The following is a 22,699-nucleotide window of genomic DNA, read 5'->3' on the forward strand; positions in this document are numbered from 1 at the left end:
CGTTGGTCAGCGCCCCCCTCCCTGACGCAAAAAAGGGTTTCCCCACCCCTGCTTTAAAAACTCACTCTGCCAGAACTTTCTTGCCCGCATAATCCCCTGTAGAAGTTAAAATGTGTTGTTTGGGTTTAAGGCAGGTCAAGCCCAGTGAACTAGATGTTAAGAGAGATTTGCTATTTGACTTTCCATTCAACCTCTGCACTACTATACAGCAGCATACAAACTGTCCTGTTCTACAAGAACAGGAGCGGAAATGAGCTGGAACAGCATGACTTTTGATTAACTTGCACAATTTTGAATTTTCTTATTTAATTCAAAAGTCAATCGTTTTATTTGGCAAACCTCTCATCATCCTAGAATTTTATTTCACTCTTTACCTCTATCTTTTGACAGCTAACTGGTCGCTGAAGGAACCTGCTGCTACTGTCTATTTGTCTTCTAGTTTGGTAATTGCATTTCCATTCCTCATGCCTTTCATGTGCTGATCAATGACCATTAACAAGCATGTTACAAATAGGAGGAATGAAAACATAACTTTCCAGCTGAACAAACATGCAGTAGCAATAGAACCATTCTTTGTCTGGATTTTTACTTAGTGTCAAAATGCTGCAGAACTTGTGGAAAAAAATATCAGAAAGGAACTACAAAATATATATATTAGCACAGCATATTGCCAGTGCCACAAAATAATGAAAATAAATTGGAATACTGAAATAAAATACCAACACTCTGTAAGGATAGATGAGTAGAGTGAAAACAGTATTATTAAAAGTATACCATTTATTCCACATCACTTTACCTCTTCCCAAATAAACTATCCACATGATGTTTTCGTATGTACAACATGGCCTAGGGATCCATCTTCAAAATGTCTCTATTAAGCATTGCAGCGATAACTTGAAAAGGTAGCAAACTGGGTGGGAGGAGAGAGCAAGAATGGGTTGCTGGAGAATGCAACTCCACAGGCAAAACTAAGAGGCATATAAGCATTTAAGTAAAACACCCTCACACAGCCACCTAAATACATCAGAATGTATTTCCCTATGGGAAAATACAGTTGTGTCTGTCTCTGTCCAACGAGTTGAGAACTTGTGCCATTGAACAGAAAAGGGACAGACCATGCTACATGTCAGTACAGAGATGATACTAATATGTCATTTAACCAAGCGCAACCCAAATGTATGAGGCAAATCATTTTGAAATTTACACTTCAGGAGCATTTTGCAAAATAGAGGATCTGAAGTGTGGCCCTGAAACAGAAAATGCAGCTTTACAGCAAAATATAGATGGTGCAAGCTACCCAAGCGATGCTTCCAATATCACTAGTACTTTTGCTGCAACACGTGATGTCCTAAGCACATCCATGATTTCTTGCAGCAGATGCTGGAGTAAGTAGCAAGAAATGTCATTCAAGTGGTGGGAAAGTAAGCTGGAAACCCTTGGAGGGCTGGGAAGCAAAGAGGTGGCTGATGGGATGTTTTTCACATTCCCCAAATGCCCAGCACTACACTGCGCTTTCCCACCACAGTACTTAGCGACCAAAGGTGACACCAGGCACCAGGATGCTTAGCCACATTGCTTTGTTCTTTTTGTCCACAAGGGAGCTAACAATGTGGCCATGATATGGTGACAATCGGTGGCAGAAAAACAGGCTTGATGAGTTTTCAGTTTTGGCCACTTTTGCATGTCAACAGCAATTTTGTCGGCAAACCTTTCCTGTATAGAGATAGCCACAGAGTCTGTGTACTCTGCCAAATTGAAGGCACAGTGTAAAAACTGTAGCTTTACTTATTCTTGGAAGGAAAATGGGCATCATCTACTGGATGCAATGAAGGTTTAGCTCCAATTACTCCATCTGTTACACTCCCAATGTATGTTCAGGGCTCATTAACTTCTGTTTTCCTTTCAGAATGTGGACACTTCATAGCACAGGCGAGATGTGGAGCTCTAGTCCATGTATTCTGTGTCCCTAACATACTTTAGCACAGGGGACTACATGATGAAAAGATGTATTTTGATTACATAGCTTAGAGGGTGACTGAAACATTTGCCTAGGTGCTCTACACTTGACATAGACCAAACTAAAGATGTTAAATTTTGGTTACCTAGCTAATCGCATAGTTGATACAGTTTGTATCGACTATACAATTAGTCGATAAGGGCTGCCCTGCAGAGCTGCAATGGAGGTAGCTCCAGGAGCAGACTCAAGCCGGGACTGAGCAGGAAAGTGCCCACTGTGCCTCTGCCTCCCCTGCGCCCCGTGGATACGGTGCTGGGAGTCATCAGCTTTTAAGTCAGCTTGCCCGATCACGGGCTCCTGCTCTTCCCCTTGCTGCCTATCTGATAGGAGCAGCAAGTGGGGGAGGGGAGAAGAGACTAGTCGCTTACATCCCTAGACCACACACTGTTCGATTATGTGCAATTTTATAATGCTCATGCCTCTACACATGTCGTTAATAGGCAAAGCACGTGATTTAAGTTTAAAATGCTTTCCTCCCACACCACCACCTCTACTCAAATAGCAAAAGTTCTTGCAGCTCAGTTCACAAAATACACCCCAAATTCTGTATTATTGTGGGAGAGGAAAGCTACTATTTTTTTCTGCTGCGCTCTGGCTGCTTCAGAGTTATTTTTTCTGATTGTCATGTAATTCCTTTGTGTTTACATTTCAACAGTTAATCTGAAAACTGAGTTTAATGGCAAGTTCCAGCTTTTTTTTTTTGTAGCACTAATACTTCCACCTCCTTAGATCAAAACAGATACAAAAAACAAAGCTTAACAATGCATTGCAGCTGACAATATTGAATTAAATAAACAAAGATGCCTCAAAAATTAAAAACAGGAATTTCTTGTGCAATACAAAAAGATGGGTGTTTTTCAGTCACGATCAAACATGCTGTAGTAACACTATTGTAAGTTGCAGTGGTTTGGGACCCATACATACTATGTAATGCTTGTAGCATTTTTTAAAACAAGGAACAACTGCATCCTCATATGGGTTATAACCATATCATAGTATTTCAATAATTATAAGAGATTTATATTATTGCTGAAGTGCTGTAGATGCTTATAAAAGAACTGAAAGCTTCTATTTTTATTTTTTTAGTCACAGCTTACGCTAATGATCAACGAGGTGACCAATACTATCCTTGATTGTTCATGTGAAAAGCACAAGTGAAGGTATATAAAATCTCAAAGAAGCTTTTCAATTCAATGTTTATATGCATCTCTTTTGATGCAATTAGTTCTTTCCAAAAGTCCAGTGCACTCTTTCATGCAATCACTCTGCATAAATAACATTGTTGCACCAGCTGGAATGTTCTATGCTCATTCATCCATAACACTCCTTATGTGGAACCCAAGCGGAATGCACTTATGCCCAAAAAATAAATCTGGAAGGAAATCAGAATATTATATAACAGAATTCTGGCAGTATCTGGAAATGTAGTCATATTCAGTCTGAAGTACCAAAAATTGCAGACATTTCCCAGGAGATGAAAAACCATGTCAAAATAAAGCATAAGAATATGGTACATTATTTGATATTACTATAGCACAATGGGAGGGGAGGGGAAAGAAATCAGGCCTGGACTTGTGGTTTATAGTTATAACTTAAAAAACAACAAATAGTCTAGTAGCACCTTAAAGACAAACAAAACATGTAGAAGTCCACTTCTTCAGATGGGTTGCACCCAAGGAAGTTCATGATACCACCTACATGTTTTGTTAGTCTTTAAGGTGCTACTAGACTATTTGTTATTTTTTAAGCTTTTTCCTGTTACAGACTAATTCTGTTGCCCCTCTGAAGTTTATACTTATATTTTTTATAAAAATCACAGGACCGCAACATAGATGCTGATCATATATTTATGCGAGATAGTAATAAAATATTCCTTATTTTGTTGCAGTGTTATAAATTTCTGATAGCCAGATGGAATAAGAATGTTAAAAAACACTGACAATATCATCAACATTTAATCACATGTATCCTTCAAAGAAGCTGTGTAGAGTGGTTAAAGCCCTAAGTGCCAATCTCAGGGTAGACCATCAAAGAAGCAGTGCAAAATCCACAAAATGATTATATGTTAGGCAATTAGATTTCAACGACCCAGTAACAGGTGTGAATTCCTAAAGCACCATATAAAGTCTTACCAAGGAATAAGACAGTGTTTCCCAACCGGTGGCACGTGTACCCTTAGGGGTATGCAAGAAAAGTGGGGGGGGGGGGGCATCAACAGAAGTGAAATTTAGCAAAATAATGTCTGGGAATTGCCCTGCAAAGGGGATCAAGGAGGGGCAGCGGCACGTGCCTGTCAAATTGAATTCTTGGAGCTGCAGGCCCGGATGTTAACAGCCGCTCTGCACATGTGCCCCAGAGCTGCCGGGAAAAGCGTGTGGCTGCGGCTCTGGTGAGACCTAGGGCAGTTCCAAGTTGGAGGGAGGGTTTGGCAGAGAGAAGGAAAAGAAAAAAAAAAATCACTTCCACGGCCACACCTCCTAGTTCGTTTCCTCTCCGACAGCCTCCCCAGCATGCTCTAGTGGGGAGGGCGGCTGAACCTGGAGACGCGCATTACCCCCACCAGCAACTCAGTACAACGCAACTCCATTGCCCTTTCTCCATGGCTCTGTGAAGAGGCGCTGAAAGGCGGTGAAGCATCTCAATAAGCTTTGCTCCAAAGGCTCCCCCCTCCACATCTGTAGTGTACCAAGTGGGGGCAATTGCCCCTGGGCACCACACTAGAAGGGCACCAGGCTGAGGTGGAAGAGCACAGCCCTATGCAGCGAGCCCGGCGCTGGCAGGCCACTTGCTCCCTGCAGACAAGCTGCAGGGCAGGGCGGGGTGGCAGGAGTGGGCACTTCAAAAGCAGGGTTACCATACATCCGGTGCCTGGCTTTTGGGGAGGAGCAGGGCATTGGGTTAGAGTGGGAGGGCTGGGGGTACTTTTTCTTTTTAAAAGGATTACTTTATAAAATAAATAAATAAATAAAAAAGGTTGAGAAACACTGGAATAAGATACAATTTCCTTGCACACTCCAGTCTTGATGTCCCATTATCAAGGTCTTATATACACAAGTTTTCCACCCTCCCCCCCGATCTTCCACCCAAAGAAGTGTCCCAATCTTCCACACTTGCTATCTTGTCCCCAAGGAAAGCTGGACTTTGTTAGACGGTCACCATGAAGGAGCCTGCCCCCACACTGGGCTCTCAGGGTTAATAGAGCCCTAAGGAAGCTGCACTGTAGGCAGCCAATCATAGAAGGGCTTATAGGGTCAGCCATTCAGGGCTGAACAGGCCCATATAAAAAGAACTGCAGGGAAGAGCAGCTGCAATCACTCCCTAGAGCTTGAGGAAAAAGACTTGACTGCCTTGAAGGCTGTAGACAGCAAGCCTGACAGAGCAGTATTGCAGGCAGAGAGCTGTGGAGCTAAAAGATTTGCAGGCTGAGGGCCAGTGGAAAGAGCAAATAGGGTGTGGGGGCTGCAGGGAAGTAATCCATGGATACCAAAGTGGGTACCACAAGCAGTAGCCATCTACAGGGTCCCTGGGCTGGGACTTGGAGCATTGGGGAGGCCTGACTTCCCCATAAACACACTCTGCCATGGAGGGAAGTGGCTGGACTGAGGGACTGAAATACTGTCCCCCAGAAGTGGAGCGCCATGGAGAACGTCTCGTAAGGAGGCTGCTGTCAAGGGAGTGACTTGGGTCCAGGAGCAGAAGCAGTAACAGCAGCAAGGCACCACCAGAAGAGGGTGCACTGGTGAACAGAGCTAATCCCCAGGAGCACCAGCAGGAGGTGCCACACACCATCACAGTCACTCCGAAAATCACATCAATATTCAGGCTACTCAGTCACAAACAACACGGAATTTACCCCATTCAGATTTCCAATCCAAGACAATAACACTTGTAAACAATAGCTAGCCCTGCAAACAATAGCTAACTAATCTCTCTCTCTCTCTCTCTCTCACCCCCCCCCCCATATATTATATATAAACGTTTCCTGTGGAACAACAGAGTGATGTAATCATGTCACTCTAGTATCCCACAGCCCCTCCCTCTGGCGCTGTGCCTCCTCCTGCCCTTGGGGGGGCCTGGCACCCAGGTGGGGTGGGAGGAGAGCTGAGGCTGCGTATCTCCAGTGAGGGGGGCTGGCAAGCGTAGCAACCAGGAAGCACTGCCCCGAGTAGTTTCTTAACTAAAAAATAGACATGAGAATTATCTAGAAGGCTAAAGCAGGTAATCACACAAACACAAATTAGTTACAGTCAGATTTCAAAAGGTACAAATACTTCTATAATAAGCACACCCTTTATCCCTTAGGGCTAACCCAAGCAAAGCACTGCTTATGTTTAGTATCAGAGGGGTAGCCGTGTTAGTCTGAATCTGCAAAAGCGACGAGGAGTCCTGTGGCACCTTATAGACTAACTGAAGTGTAGGAGCATAAGCTTTCGTGGGCAAAGACCCACTTCGTCAGATGCATGCATCTGACGAAGTGGGTCTTTGCCCACGAAAGCTTATGCTCCTACACTTCAGTTAGTCTATAAGGTGCCACAGGACTCCTCGTCGCTTTTGCTTATGTTTAGAAATCCTAACTAGGGATATGAAAGTATAAATGTGAAAATGGTTAACTGAGGACCTTGGGCTCATCAGTTAATCTTTGTGGTTACATTACACGCAGTCCTCCACCCTGCTTTCTCTGTATTAGGGGAGCAGGCAGGAGCAAGTGCTTGTAGGGGCTGGCTTTTAAGCCACATGCCCCACTCTCACACTGTATCAGAAGTAGTAGCAGGAGGATGGAGGGAAAGCAGACAGCTCCGCAGGTGCCAGTAAATATGGGGAGCTGGCTTAAAAGCCGGTTCCCTGTGAGTACCAGCTTCTGCCCAGCAGTTCCTGCTTGTCCCCCAAGTATGAACGTGTAACTGCTGAAAATTCCACATCTGGCTCCTAGCCCTGAGGTTCCCCACCCCTTATATACACCATCGCTGACAGGTGTTTGTCCAATCTGTTCTTAAGCCTCGAATACAGGGTCCCACAACCTCACCTGGAAGCTCATTCCAGTGCACAACTGCACTTAGAGTTTGTAACCTAAGCCTGCACTTGTACCTGGGTGCAATTCTAACCCTCCATGGATCTACACTGCGATTACAGTAACACAGGGTTTGGGCACAGGGTCCCTAGACTCTGCAGGTATTTATGGCCCGAGCTTGAGTTAAACTGGTATCCAGGGTCTGACTCATTGAATTTGTGATCTACTATCACCTTATATCCTTTTCAACAGTGCGACCACCTTTCCAGATATACCATTTTGCATTTGTGCATTTGATTTTTCCTTCTTAAGAAGTACTTTGCACTTGACTTTACTGAATTTAATCTTGTTCATTTTTGGCTCAGTAAATTTTAATTCTAATGCTGTCCTCCAAAGTGCTTACAAGCCCTCCCGGGTGAGTGGGTGTGTGCACAATTTTCTCTCTGAAAATATTTTATTAAAATACACTTCAGCTACTGTAAAATACCATGGCAAGTAACATTCGTGTGTTTGGATTTTCTGATACAACAATTAATACTTATAATAATATATACTGAAATTATTCCTTGGCTCTAGATTCTTAAATAACTTTAGAAGCCTATTAGTGTTTATAGAGAAACTCATACAAGCACTGTAAGAAAGTTCAAAAAATTTCAAAATGTGAAGGGTAAAAAAAATGACATATGCCAAATCTAGGGTTTCCAGAAATTTCCCTTATAAGATTCATATAAAAACAAGAAGGCTAACAGCATATTGGGATACACTAGTAGGAACACTACCAGGAACACTACCAGCAGATTAAAGGAAGTGATTTTTCCTCTCCATTCAGCGCTAGTGAGGCCACACCTGATGTACTCTGTCCAGTTTTGGTTCCCCCCCCAGAAACAGTATGGAGAAATTGGAGAACTTTCAGCAGAGGGTAAAAAAAAAAATAATTAGGGGGCTGAGTCACATGACTTAGGAGGAGAGATTGAGAGAACGGATTTATTTAGTCTGCAGAGGAGTGAGGGGGGATTTGATAGCAGCCTTCAACTACCTGAAGGGGAATTCAAAGAAGATGGAGCCAGGCTGTTCTCAGTGGTGGTAGATGATAGAACAAACAGCAATAGTCTCAAATTGCAGGTGTGGAGGTCTAGGAATTAGGAAAAAAACTATTTCACTAGGAAGGGGGTGAAGTACTGGAATGGGTTGTCTAAGGAGGTGGTGGAATTTCCATTCTTAGAGGTTTTTAGGCCAGGCTTCACAAAATTCTTGCAGGAATGACTTAGCTGGGATTGGTCCTGCTTTGAGCAAGGTATTTGTTTAGGTAACCTCCTGAGGTCTTTTCCAACCATAATCTTCAATTATTCTACTTTCCATTGCTTAGAACTTTTCCAACATTTAATCAGTTAGGCTGAAGTTTTCCATGCTGGGTGTCTGCTCTGACATTTGGAAAATTTCAGCTAAAACTGTCCAGCTATTTCCAACAACAAAGCTAGGGTACGATATTTTGTCCTTGTTAAATTCCAGTGACTTTTTTTTTTAAAAAAAATGCTCCAAATTCAGGAGCAGACTTGAAATTTGGTTTAGGGGTAGCCTTTGTGTCTAGTATATGGTTTCTGTGGCTCCCATGAAAATTCACCCAAATGTGACTTAATCTGAGCTTTATTGAAGATGCACAAACTGATTTTTCAGATACAAAAGCTAAAGAGCTAACTAAAATTTCACTGAAGAGAACATTCTCACTCGAGCCTCAAACTGCCCTAGTGCCTACCAAACGTACATGCAGCATCCCCTTTGACCTAGCAAGACAGCACCATGCATGCCTCTCTCAGCACCTAGTGCTGACCCAAAACATGCACACATCCCCACAGAGCAGGCTCCAGCCCAGGGCTTCGGCATCTCAAAAGGATCTTCCCTGTAACAGCTGCTCCCACCTGCTCCTGGCCAAGCACCAAAACTGAGAGTAGGGCACCTGCCTCTCCTAAGTTCTTAATGATCCTTCTACTGGCACCAAGCCATCTGACTCAAATGCAGAGGAAACAAGAGCTAGCTCAGGATTGTGGAGGGAGGAGGAGGATAAAGAGGGAAAGGATTACATTGTCACAATGAGCCTGGCAGATGGCGAGGGAAGGCTGGGACCACGAACCAGGAAGAGGACACAGCAGGGAGGGAAACAGATCTCACAAGGAGCTGGGGTGCAAGAAGAGAACTGGGTTTGGCAGGACAAGGATGCTGGGGTTAGATGAGAGGAGAGGGCAAGACTGGGAGTTGTGGGAAATTAGGACTTAGCTAGAGAGGGCCAGGAGACAGGCATGAGAAGCCTCAGGAGAGGAGAGTGGGATCCAGTGAGATGAATGGGACAGAAGAGAATCAAGGGTAGGGAAGAGACGGGACCGGAACTGTAACAGGGACAGGTTGGAAGGGACAAGGCAGAAGGGCTCAAGCTGGGGAAAACAGATAAAAGGGCTCATGTAAACGAGGGATGTAAACGAGTAATCAACTACATGATTAATCAATAAGCATAGGTTTACTGGTTAATCTGCTCAACTACTCCCATTTCCACCCCTCTTGCTTCCTCTCTGTCAGAGGCAGCAGCGCTGGGGAGGGGCAGAGTAGGCTGCCATGAAGCAGTCCCTGTCCACGGAGAGCATTCTGGTACCAAGGCATCCCTCTACTTCTACTACCACATCCACCCAAAATTTACATGTTGATCTGACCGCAAAAGCAGTAATGGCAAGATAAGAAACTCTAGCATCAATAACAAAACATACAAGCAAACTTCAGCATAAAAAGAAGCGTGAGTAACCTAGACTTCAGTCACGAAAGAGGCTAGCAGAGTCTATTTTTTATTTGTCATAGCATCTGCTGAAATCACAACCCTTCTTCCTCAGAACTTTGCCAGTTTGCAAATTGTTTGGTCAGCCCAGATCACCTCCACTGAACTCCATAACCCATCACCTTTTGCTGTGAGAAACTATCAAGCTGCAGCACGGGGAAAATGACATGCATCCAGAGAACACCAGGAACTGCACGCTGAACACAGATCTTGTAACAATAGCCATCCCGCTCTCAGATTTTTGGCCCATTTGTTCAACAGGAAACAATGCAGGAAATCTAAGCTACCACCTGTGATTCCAATCCATGCCCTTCCTGTCTGGTGGGAGAGATCTAAGAGCATCTGGGGATTCTATTAACAGAAATAGTTCAACACCTCTTCTGAAAAGGGAAAAAAAGAAAAATTTACCACCCATCCTAAAGCCAGCAATAGTCTATCCAGTACATAAGAGATCTCATTAACTGTCTCCAAGTGTTTTGCCTCCCCTTTCTAAACAAGCTAATTGAAAAAAGTCTACTACTCAACATAGCTGCAGCTAGTACCCTGCACCAGAGACACTCCACACGTCAGCACAACCAGCATGCCGTCAAGGATGATCATCTCCTGGTCAGACAGGTCCAGGGTTCCCACTAAGCCCCAGGGTTGCGCAGCTACCTTATAAGCTGCGTGTAGGAGCTCAGGGCTGCTTTGCATGGAGCTGTTGCAGCCTCCTGTCCCTGGCCAGGACAGCTCCCTGCTGGGGCTAGAGCAGTGACTCCCCTGACCACAGTAGCCTCCTGCCTAGACTTCAAAACTCAACCCTAATCTGCTGCCCTAAACTTGTTCCCACTCTCCAACTCCCTTGGCCCCAGCCTCACCCCAGAACCCACACCACCAGCCAGAGCCCTCATCCCCCCATAACCCTCATTCCCCTCCCACACTAGGGATTTAAAGTTAGATTAATCAACTAATAGAATAGTCGACAATTTCCACTGACTATTTAATTAGTCAATAAGGGCACTTCTGCTTTGAAATGTAGCTAGAGCCCCAGCAATCCCCGCTTGCACCATTTCCCGCTGTGCCTCCTCTTCCCCCCACAGAGACAGTGCTGGGGGGAACTGGCTTTACCAGTTCCCCCTAGCACCAGCTCCTGCTCTCCCCACCCTTGCTGCCTCTCTCTGATAGAGCCAGCAAGGGGGGGGGGGGGGGGGCGGGAGAGAAGCGACTAGTCGAGTCAACTATCCAATAAGCATTTGCTTATCTGATAGTTGACTAGTCACTTAAATCCCCAGCCCAATAGTATCCCTTATCTACCAAAACTGCCACTTACGGTCAAATATTGTCGAAACAGCTGACCAGTTATCAACTTAGAAAGTGAGCAAGAGATTTTTGCCTAGAGCTGTATGAAATATTTTGGGTAGAATTTTCAGGAAAAAAATAGATTCAGAGACATCAAAATGATTCATAAATATTTATTAGTTGCGCCAATTTTCTTGTGGAGAAAAACAACATTCCAGAAGTCAAAACAAAAACCACATTCTGGTCTTTGTTTCAAAACAGCTTTTCATTTCAAAATATTCCTTAAGTGTGTGAACTTTAAATACTTAAAACTGAAAGAAAATATTGTTTGACATTAGCAATTGCAAAAATTAAAAAATAAATGAGTGGAACAACAAAAAAATTCCAAGCCATTGTTCACCCAGCTTTATTTATGTCCCCGATAAGCAATGTTCTAGGAGGGTGAGAGAAGGATCCTACTCTAGTTAGTCATTAGTGTCCAGATGCACCTGGCATTGAATAGCAATTGCCTTCTCAACTGCCTATCAAAAAAATAATCCATCCTTTGACATTCGGTGGGAATGAACAAGCATCCCAATGTAAAGATAATTTCTTGAAAAAGGGTGGTCATGTTAAGAACTGGAGGGGTTCATTAAAAACAACCCCTAAACTAAACCAAACAAAAAAGTACAATTGATAATGCTTAGTAATTCAGAGAACATCGGACAAAGTAAATGCAATGGTTTGCTATATTTGTGATAAACATTAAAAGATGCCATAATTCCAGACCCTCTTAAAAACACACATTTTTGTGGGATAACTACTGATACTTATGCCTTTGAAATTGGTCCAAGGAAACTAATTTTGCCTTCTCATATTGCTGATAAGAAACACATCCTGATTTTAAATCCTCTACCATCCATGATAGATTTGCTGCCAACCTATGTAGTTCTTCAGGATCAAGAAGTATTGTGTAAAGCTATACTCTGCTTCCAAAACAGCTACATGTGTAATGTGGAGAAGGGGAATATAAAACATATCCAAGAACTTCGCACTAGTTCAGTTAATTATATTAGATATATAGATCTTTAACAACTAAACAAGTTGAGGCTATGTATACACTACCCACAAATGGTCAGTACAATACACACTGCAAGTGTACATGTACACATACAAAATCATGCCAATAAGATTGTCCAGGGAGTCTATAGAGATATCATTCAGAAAGATGACCCATTTGTCTGTGTAGATTCTTGCATTAGTACCCTTCCTATCTAATTGTTAGCCTATGATCTTCATCTGCTTCTTATAACTATCCAATCTTTAGGTATTTATATATTACCAGCTCTGCCTACTTGTTTTTTCCTTTGATATTTTCATACCTTCTTCTCCTTGTTTCCCACCCCCTTCCTTCCCCCCCCCCCCCCATTTATTTTGGGTCTGAACCCAAACTCAAAACTCCAGTAATCTGAAGAAGTAGGCTGTGCACACGAAAGCTCATGATACCGTCTACATGTTTTGTTAGTCTATAAAGTGCTACCAGACCATTTGTTGTTTTTTAAGTTTATCCTCTACAGACTAACGTGACTATCCCCTAAGTGTTTAAAAATATATTCAGGTAGAGTTCTAAAGATCAGAAGAGAGGATTTTCCCCTTGCATGAAATCACAGATTATCCCCACCAGACTTACAGCACATACATCATCAAGCAGTGCCAGTACCTAGAGGCACTGCTAAGCAACACCTCTCTGCTTCAGGAGCTGACTTGGAAGAGGTAAGTTGATGCAGATGGCCTCAAAAAAGGGAGATCTACATCAAGTTGGCTGTTGTCATCTCACACAAACAGACCAGTTTTCCCCACCAATAGTCAAAAGTGCAGATGATGTTAAAAAGAGAAAAGTAGTAAAGGTTGGACCTCCCTCACCCAGCACCCTCGGGTCCTGACCAGTCCCAAACAAGGGATTTGTCGGACCTGGGTGAGGTCCCTCCCAACATGGCCTGGGCTGTCCTGCTGTCCCTGGCTAGGGATCCTGCCCACCACCGCTGCTGCCTGCCCGGCCATGGCTCCCCAGGCTGGAGATCCCTAGCTGCTTTTGTTGGACCCTGCAGCCGCTGCCGATCCCGCTACCTCTCAGTCACAGGGAGAAGAACTCGCCACCTGCCCCTCCATGTCTCCCTCCTTTCCCCCTACCCCCACACTGGTGAGTCGCCAGTGCCCTTGCTGCACTTCTGCACCATGGCCTGACCTTCCTATACCTGGGCTCTGTGGTCCAGGAACATCCCAGGTTCTGCTAGACCATGGATGTTGCCGAACCAGTCCCGGTTAAGGGAAGTCCAACCTGTCCAAAGAAAAGAGATTAACAAGGACAGTGCGACAAGCAAGAACGGAGGGAAAATAGGCTAACCTAGAACAATGTCCATATGTGAAAGCTTATCTGCTAAGATGAAGAATCAAGAAATCACACCACACTTTTTTAATTTAAGTTACATCTAAAATAGATTTGAGCAATGAACACAACAACCACCAGAAATATTTCATACTATAATTATTCAATAGAACCAATGAAATCAAACATTGAATTGGTCTTATATTTCAATTTCACCTAAAGTATACTTTTCAGGACAGTGAAGGTGTCTTGTTTGTGGCATGATTCTGTGAACACTCATGACCGCTTCTTTATCCCTAAGTAGTCCCATGCGAGTCATCTTCTCTCTTTTCCCTCATTTTCTCATACTATGAAAAAGTTCACAGTGAAAAGTGTTGTATAAAACCTTTAAATCGTTTCTTTAAAAAAAATACTTTTAAAAGTCAATCTCATATTCATCTGCCTTCAGCCACAGCTGCTACACCTCAAACAATGTGCTAACAGCCTATTAATGCAGACCTTGTTTATTCTGCTGCATATGTAACTGTAGAGATAATCTGTGTATGTACAGTACTGTTTGGACAAGTCACCAAGTTTTGTGCCATTCTATTCCAGACATTTTAGACTATTTAATCAGTTAATTGGTATATTTACAAATAACTTGGCTATACCGAGAAACCTACACTTATTGTCCACACACTCTACCTCCCCTAGCAGCAGTGGGAAGTTAGCAACATGGAGCTGTGCAAAATATGGCAGAGGTAGCTGGGACAGATGGGTCAGTGCTAAAGGCAAACTGGAAGTAATGAGTAAATGGGTGGGTTCTGGAGGATGACAGTGGGCCTGGTGGCATTCAAATGAAAAACAGAGGAAAGCAGCTGGGTGCACAGCTGCAAGGTGGGGAGAGCGGGAAGCCTGACAAAGCTCACAGCAGGGCTAGGGAACCTGAGACCTTCACCTGTTACCATCCAACATCTTTTCCCAGCTGCTATTTTGCATGTGGGTGCACTGTGAGAAGCAGCAGTCCTCAAAACTGCCTCCAGCTACCGACAGCTTAGCTGGATGCATGCAGCTCAAAGATACAGGCAGGTAAGACGCATCAATGTGCTGCCCAATGACAATCAAGATGTGAGAAAAGGAGTAGCCCAGCCCTTTGCAATGTATCTTTTAGAGCCTGACCTCTTTGGGGCCTTTGTGTGAACCTCCCTTTAGTCTTGCCTACCCACAAGCAGCTCCTTCTGGAAGCCATGAACACAGTTCTGTGCAGATACAAAATTTGTATCCATGTCCGCATCCACAAATAGGAGCCGCGGATATCTACATTGACATCCTCAGATGTGGATACCCACTGATATAAAGCAGATATCCACAAATTTGCAGGGCTCTAGCCATCAGAAAAACAGGGCATCGTTTCCTATTATATGATTATACCCGAATAAGATCCTAACCATGAATCTCACTGTGTAGCAGTTTTCTGGCTGACAAGGACTAACCCTTAATTGTACTTACATGAGAGGTAGATAAATCATCTTTTCACCTATTCCTCTTGGAGTACTTGTACTAAAGGCTCATTAAATCTAAATAAGTCAAAGGCCCCTCCGCCCCCAGTTTAGGTGGCTACAGCTGAATTATGCTGTTAACTGGTTTTAAGTCATTCGATAAACTGCACAACTCTATCCCCGATCCCAGGGGATGGGAGCATGTGCTAGACAATAAGATGGTGACAGCAGCTTTAAGTCACAGAAGAACAGAACTCAATTCCTAGGAGATTTAGGACTTGTACAGCTGGGGAAGCCACTTCAGACAGCATTTAAATCTTCTGTCTTGAATGCCACTGCAAGTCACTAATCCATTGGATTTTAAAATAATTTGTAATATACATCATGCTTACAAAAAGACACAAAAAATCCCTTTATACTATGCAAACTGCAAGTCCACAGAGAATTCCTTGAAGGTAATCAGCAAGGAGTGAATTTTCTTTCTTGTACAGCACTGTCCTAACACTGTTACACATTTACATGCTACACATGTCTAGGAAGGAGTACTGCAGAAAGGGATCGAGGGGTCATAGTAGACCACAAGCTAAATAGGAGTCAGTGTGATGCTGTTGCAAAAAAAGCAAACATGATTCTGGGATGCATTTACAGGAATGTTGTAAACAAGACACGAGAAATTATTCTTCCACTCGACTCTGTGCTGATTAGGCCTCGACTGGAGTATTGTGTCCAGTTCTAGGCATGACGTTTCAAGAAAGACATGAAGACATAGGAGAAGGTCCAAAGAAGAGCAACAAGAATGATTAAAGGTCTAGAGAACTTGATCTAAAACAGAAGGAAGACTGAAAGAATTGGGCTTGCTTAGTTTGGAAAGGAGAACACAGAGGGGACATGATAGCAGTTTTCAGGTATCTAAAAGGGTGCCACAAGGAGGAGGGAGAACCAGCCTCTGCTTCCTACAGGGGAGGGAAGAGTAGGAGTCCTAAGACCGTGTGCCAGCTCCAACTTCTCAGGAAGCGCGCGCTCTTCCTCCGCTCCCCACAACAGCCACATGCTTCCTGAAAATTTGGAACTGGAACGAAGTCCTGAGACACCTATTCTCCACCTTCTTCCCTCTCTCCCTCTCCCCGCAGCGCCCCCGCGTGCAGGAGGCAGCAGGGGGAAGTAAGGAAGTCCCTGGAGGCATGACAGACCCAGCTGTTTAGGGGCAGGGAAGAGCAGCCCACGTGTCTCCTTGAGACCCTGGAGCTGTCCCTGTCCACTCTCCCTGGCCAGACTCCCATGAGTACTCTGCCCCAGCTCCCATCAGCACCCTACTCCCAGCCCCAGCACCCACCAACACCTTACCCCCTGCTTCAGCCCCCTGCCTTCAGCCCCCACCAGCACCCTTCTCCCTAGCCAGACATCATACAGAACCCTGCTCCTGCCCCATTCCCAGGTCTCCACCAGCACCCTGCCCCCTGGCCTGACCCCCACCTGCACCCTGCCTCCAGGCCAGATACCATCCAGCACCCTGTCCTTGCCTTATGGCCAGACACCCACCAGCACCCTGCTCCTGGCCAGACACCTACCCCCAGCTTCCTCCTGTACCCTATTTTCCACTGAGATTCTGCACCCCCATTCCTATCTCACTCACTGGCAGCCCTGTCCTACACACCAGATCTCTCATTTTTGGCCCCACCTCAGAGTGTAGAGGCCCACAAATTCAACTAACGCTGGAACCCCAGAAGAGTTAATCTGGCCTGGGGCTGGAGTGCCAAGGGAGTGAGATGTCTCAGCTGGGGCCACATTAGTGATGGTTGGGTTTCTTTTGGAAGGGTTGGGTTTTTTTGCATCTCACTTGTGTGGCCCCAACTGACTTTTCTGTGGGTCAGTGACCCTGACTCAAAACAGGTTCCCACCCCTCTCGTAAATAAAGACCATGCTGAAACATTTTGTGTTTGACATAATATTTTATTTGAAAATGAAGCCTGGCCAACAAGCCCCCAATTGGGGCCAACCCCCATCTGGCCGCAGCATCATAACCCTCCTGAACCTCCATAGATCCCAAACCTGAGCCTATCATACACCAGAACCCCGTGCTGAGCCTCTCACATCCCCAACCTCCTGCACCATCTACACACAGCAAACCTGTGCCCTGAGCCCTTCATATGTCCCACATCAAACTCCTGCAACCTCACACCCACAAGCCTGCGCCTGGTTCAGCACTCCAACCCTCCACCTGACCCCAATACTCTCCAGCCTAGAACTCCCTCCCTGAGCCAGCATCCCCTTCACCTCCTGCTGCACCCAAATTCCCTCCCAGAGCTTGCACCTCTCACCCCTTCCCACAGCCAAATCACTCATTCCCACTCTGGAGCCCACACCTCCTGTCTCAACCCACTGAGTAAGGGCTGGGGTCAGCAAATGATGAAGAGGAGGGGAACAGAGAGGGCAGGGCCTCAAGGAATGGGTGGGGTCTTGGGAAAGGATGCGGTAGATCTTGGCTTGCCCTGACATTTAAGTGATCTTGGGTGTAAAGAGGTTGGAGACCACTGGTCTAGATGGTACTGGGTCCTGTCATGAGGGCAAGGGACTGGACTCGATGACCTCTTGCAGTCCCTTCCAGTTCTAGTGTTCTATGACTTAAATCCAAGCCTTTAGCCAATATTCAGAGCCTTCCTCGTCAGATACCTTAATTTGGACATATTGATGATAATCAGGTATTCCTCCTTTGACACAATCCCATGTATTTACAAAGAACGTACTAAGTCCTGTTCCTCTGAATACACCTAAAATGAACCTAAAGGAAATTTCTATGCTCATAATTCCAACCTCTTCAAGATAGTCCTCTGCATTAAAAAACTGTTGGCTCTCCCTCAAGGCCACATTACCAGTGCTTTACTTGACATTTCCTTGGCTTTTCTGGGGCTGCCTTCTATTTGTTTCTCACTCAGCAACCCATACAGTTGAATTAAATAACCAGTCCCTGATTACATTTGCTTTTAGTCCCAGGAAAAACCTCTCAGACTACATGGCTGACCCAGCCTTGCTATATTGGTCTGAAGTTCGAGTAGTGGCTTCTGTTGTTTCAGCTATTACTTTAAAAAAAAAAAAAAAAAAAAAAGGCATATAATTTTCCCCTCATTTAGCCTGAATGGAAAGCCACTATCACACCTGCCAATTTGCTGAGAATCACCCAATTTCCAGCTTAACTACAACCTTCCAGTGCAAGTCATAGTAGAAGAAACTATGCACTTTGTATGTTACCGGATAAGATTGGCAGAATATTAGTACAAAGTAGCCAAATTTGTGATCTCAAAGCCTTTGTTTCCAAGTAGCTGAGATTAAGTTTTCAGTGGTTAAATGTCCTCTCGGTCAGTAGTTGAGGGATAAACAGGCTTTGGATTGCAAGGATGATTAACAAATGCTGAAAATCAGTTCCAACTTAAATCCACAACAGTACAAAGAATATTCAAGTTGTCGTCTTTGATTTCCCTAGGGCTCTGGGTGTAAAATATATGGGAAAGAATAACTAAAAAGACCCCTTAATCTTGCAGGAAGGGAAGCCTACATTTTAGGCCTAATCAGCGTTGTGTTCAAGAGTCCTGTGTTGACACACACACACACACACACACACACACACACACACACCCCGACTTCTCTCAAGTAACCCTCAGGGTACTCATACCACTAGTTGAGAAACACTGGTCTAGATTTTCCTGTTCAGGCTGGAGCCAGGGCTCCAAACTTCACTGAGGGGCAGGAGGAAGGAGACTGGAGAGTCTCATAGCCCAAACAGGGCTAGGAGTGCAGGCCAAACAGCTGTGCTGCTATTTTTATTCCTTGCACCAGCAGCCCAACTCAACTGATTTGAGCTAAGCCTCCCTGACTTACAGGGTTTGTTTGTTTTTGCTGTGTAGACGTACAGTAACATAGTAAATTGTTGCTGCAAGGTACTACAGCAAAGAAATTACATATTGCACCACTCAGCCCGACTACCAAACTGCATGAACAGCTCTGAGCACTAGGAACAGCTGCATTTTACCCACCCCAGATGGGGCAGCCAGATCTGCAGGAGACTTCTAAGGGAAGCATATCCATGGTCCCTACTCCCACAGAATGTCATCAACAGTGTCACATGCATACTGAAGCTATCTGCATATTTTATTATTATTATTATTCACCTTGTCACCACCACTCCACATTCACATAAACTAAAATAAAAGGACTTTGCTAGCAGAACTACTGAGGCTATTTATACCACAAAGCACTGTAGGATCACATTCTTCTCATCTCCACCCACTCCATTACAAAGGATTTTGATACAATTTGCCATCTTAAGTCTAAAAATTAGATGGTTCCAGTTTTTTGGAGGCTGGATCCATGTCTTTGGTCTCTCTGAAGGTAGATAAATAAGAATGATAAAGAGTTGCATGAAACGGGCAATTAGGGTTTAACAAGCAGCAGGGTGTCTTGCAAGTTGTAAGGTGCCATAAAACCAGCACCTCTGTTAAGTCCATGGCTGTTAGCATTCAGCAATTACAAACTGAAGTTCCCAGCCCCATCTTTTGTAGGTTTTGTGCATGTTTCCTTTGAGGATGAGGACTGAAAGGTCAGCTAGAGTGATTGCTTTGTGACACATGTTTGCCCATGGCTGACAGAAAAATGATAAGAGATTAAACACACCTTGTATAAGTTCATTTGAGAGCATAGTGATTGTCTGGCTTTACCCACACTATAGGTGATGGGGAATGTGATCCACTGGATGAGATATACCACATGTTCTGACAGGCAAGTGGAAAACCCATACATCTTGAATGGTGTACCGAAGGGCGTATTAATGATCATACTGTAGCTACCTCTGATTTTGCATTGGTTGTTCTGACAGAGCATGGTGTCGCTTTGAATTGGTGTGTTCTAGTCAGTAGGAAACTTGCTTTTGATGATGAGGGGTGTGTGGTGGGGAGAGGGTGTCTGGAAGCAATAAGAGGGGGTTCAGGAAAGATTTCTCTATTTAAAGAACTAAACATGAGTCACAGCTAGGGATATAAGTGACTAGTCAACTATCTAATAAGCATAAGTTTTTCCCCACCCTCCGCTTGCTGCCTCTATCAGAGAGAGGCATCAAGGGAGGGGGGAGCAGGAGTCAGTGCTTGGGGGGAGCCAGCTTAAAAGCCAATACCCCCCAGCACTGTCTCCGCCAGAGCGGGGGAGGCAGAGGTGTCCCTGCTGCTGCACCTTTCTCTTTGAAATATACATTTCAAAGGAAGAAACGCAGCGGGATACCAACTGCCCCCCTTATCAACTAATCCATCGACCATTCAAACTTTAACATACCCAGTCACAGGCACTGCAGCTATCCTTCAGTATTTCCCTGAGAAAGAAAAAAAATTGCCACAAACTCCAGGCTCAAACTTATTTTGTTTTGGCAAATCGTGCAGTACCATTTTGGCAGTTCTCTCAGTGGACTGGCTTGGTTAGGGGTCTTCAAAGTTACACAAAATTAGAAGTGGAAGTAGGAGTTAAAAAAAAAATCAGTAAAAAACAAAACTGCTGCCCTTGGATTTGACCTGTAGATCCTACACTGTCTTTGCTGCTGCTTGAATTATTATTTTTTAAACTACTGGTGGGCTCGTCTGAAAGTTCTTAAATGATCACATCAATATACACATCCCTCTTTCAAAATGATTATTTTGTGAAGGTCTTGAAGTTCAGAGTTTCACTAGAAATAATAAAACTTAACACTAAGGATGTAAGCACCTAATCGACTAGACGACTACTAGTTTCAATCTTTGAAATGCACAAGAGCCCCTGCTGGGATTCTTGTACATTTTATATGGAAATGTCGCGTGGAGCCCAGGGTCAGCAGTAGACTTCCCACTGGCCTGGGGTTCCTTGCGATGTTTCAATTTTGAAATGCACATTTCAAAGGTGGACTGCCACACTAGTCCTTATCAACTAATCGAATAGTTGATGGAAATCCCATCGACTATTCAATTAGTTGAAATTTAACATCCCTACTTAACAGCTTACAAAAACTTATTTTTTACATAATACAGCACATAATTCTGACTTTTAGCTTCTCCTTCTGTCTTTATCATGTCTATGTTTTGTTTGTTTTGAAGAGGGGGAAGGAAGACACATGCTATGCTTCATTTGTGTTTTAAAATATACAGACTTAAAGCAGGAGAAATAACTGTGGATCTATTTCTTACTGATAAAGAGAAATGGATTGAAACTGGGAATAAAATGGAAGTTTGGAGCAATTACAGGGGCTACTCAACTCAGCAAGCACTGAGTTTAACAGTAATTATGGCTTTGAGCAAGGAAAATTTAGAGAATTTTTAAAAACCCAATAACCACGGTCTCAAGGGAGGAAACTAGAGAAGAAAAGGTGGAAAATCCAAGAGAACAATAATTAAGTCACACATACACACACAAATTCCTCTGAAAATACAATTAACGAGAAGTGACTGATGCAGCTTTTGTAGGCAGTGTCCAAAGAGCGGTGGGTAGTGTTCCCTGTAAGTTGGGTACTTGTGCAGCTGCTCAGGAGAGATCCAAATGCTGCCCAGCTAATCATCAGAGTGCCCACAGCAAGGTTTTAGTTCCCCTGGTGGTGCACAATACACGTCTTGGTGCACATAAAAAAATCATTCTGCACAAAAATTTTAAAAATCCGCACATGGATGGAAGAGATTAGAGGGAACATTGGCAATTTACAACCACTGCACTATTCTGGAAATGGATGATATGGAGCAGAAATAAAGGTATCCAAGCCAACTTTACTAATATGCCTTCGAATTCCTCAAGGGGCAGAGCCAGAGAAACACAGCAAACTCAACAACTATTTAAAGGACATAAGCACACAAGTAGAGTGTAGCATTTAAAGTGCCATTAAGGAATGCAACTTTGAAAAGCGCACAGATAAAAGAAAAATATATTTAGGCACATCAGGAACAATTTTTCCCCACAAGTGCTAAAATTATGGAATAACTTTTCTAATCAAAGTAGGAACAAATTGGCCACAGCACTTTAAAAAAGCCTAAACAGAGCGACCTTTTGTAGAGAACACTCCTAATATCTTTTATATGATCAACTCCAATGCTCTCTTGACCAAGATTCCTACTTCCATCAGAGAGATTATGGGTATGTAAAGAATATGAATCTGCAAAGAGAACTTCACCCATCAACCAATAAGCAAAAAAATTGGAAGGCACAAGACCATAATTAGGGCTGCAGATTTGTCTCTGCATTTTTAAACAAAAACCAGGAGTAGTAGTAGTGAATTAAATTTAGTAACCCAGACTTTCACTAAGCATAAATGCTACCTGATTTTTTGTAATGGCTGTCTCCACCTCGTCGTGCAGTAGCACAATCACCACCTTACCACGGGAGTATAAGCAACACATAAAACAGTCACAAATAAATGAGGGGGAGGGGAGAATTAAAAAAAATTGTTTGGCCCATGATAACAAACCCACATCCACAAAATTCACTGGTTTTTACCCTAGTTAAAAATAATAAGTCCTCATTAATAACTAAGGGTACGTCTACACTACAGAGTTAGTTCGAACTAACTTAGTTCGAATTAGTTAATTTGAACTAAGCTAATTCGAACTAACGCGTCTAGAACTAAAAACTAGTTCGAATTAGCGTTTTGCTAATTTGAACTAGCAAGTCCACATTGAGTGGACTCTGAACAGGGCTTAAGGATGGCCGGAAGCAGTGCCGGCAGGGCATCAGAGGAGGACTT

The 22,699-nt window shown here is 43.8% G+C and overlaps 1 protein-coding gene across 8 annotated transcripts in view; it reads right to left on the minus strand.

Moving 5' to 3' along the window:
* FARP1 (FERM, ARH/RhoGEF and pleckstrin domain protein 1) overlaps positions 1-22,699 on the minus strand; it is a 311,742-nt gene that overhangs the window by 272,316 nt on the left and 16,727 nt on the right. The gene's annotated exons all lie outside the window — the stretch shown is intronic.

Source organism: Pelodiscus sinensis, chromosome 1 (assembly GCF_052426305.1).
Source record: "Pelodiscus sinensis isolate ZL-2025 chromosome 1, ASM5242630v1, whole genome shotgun sequence".
NCBI classification, from domain to species: domain Eukaryota; kingdom Metazoa; phylum Chordata; order Testudines; family Trionychidae; genus Pelodiscus; species Pelodiscus sinensis.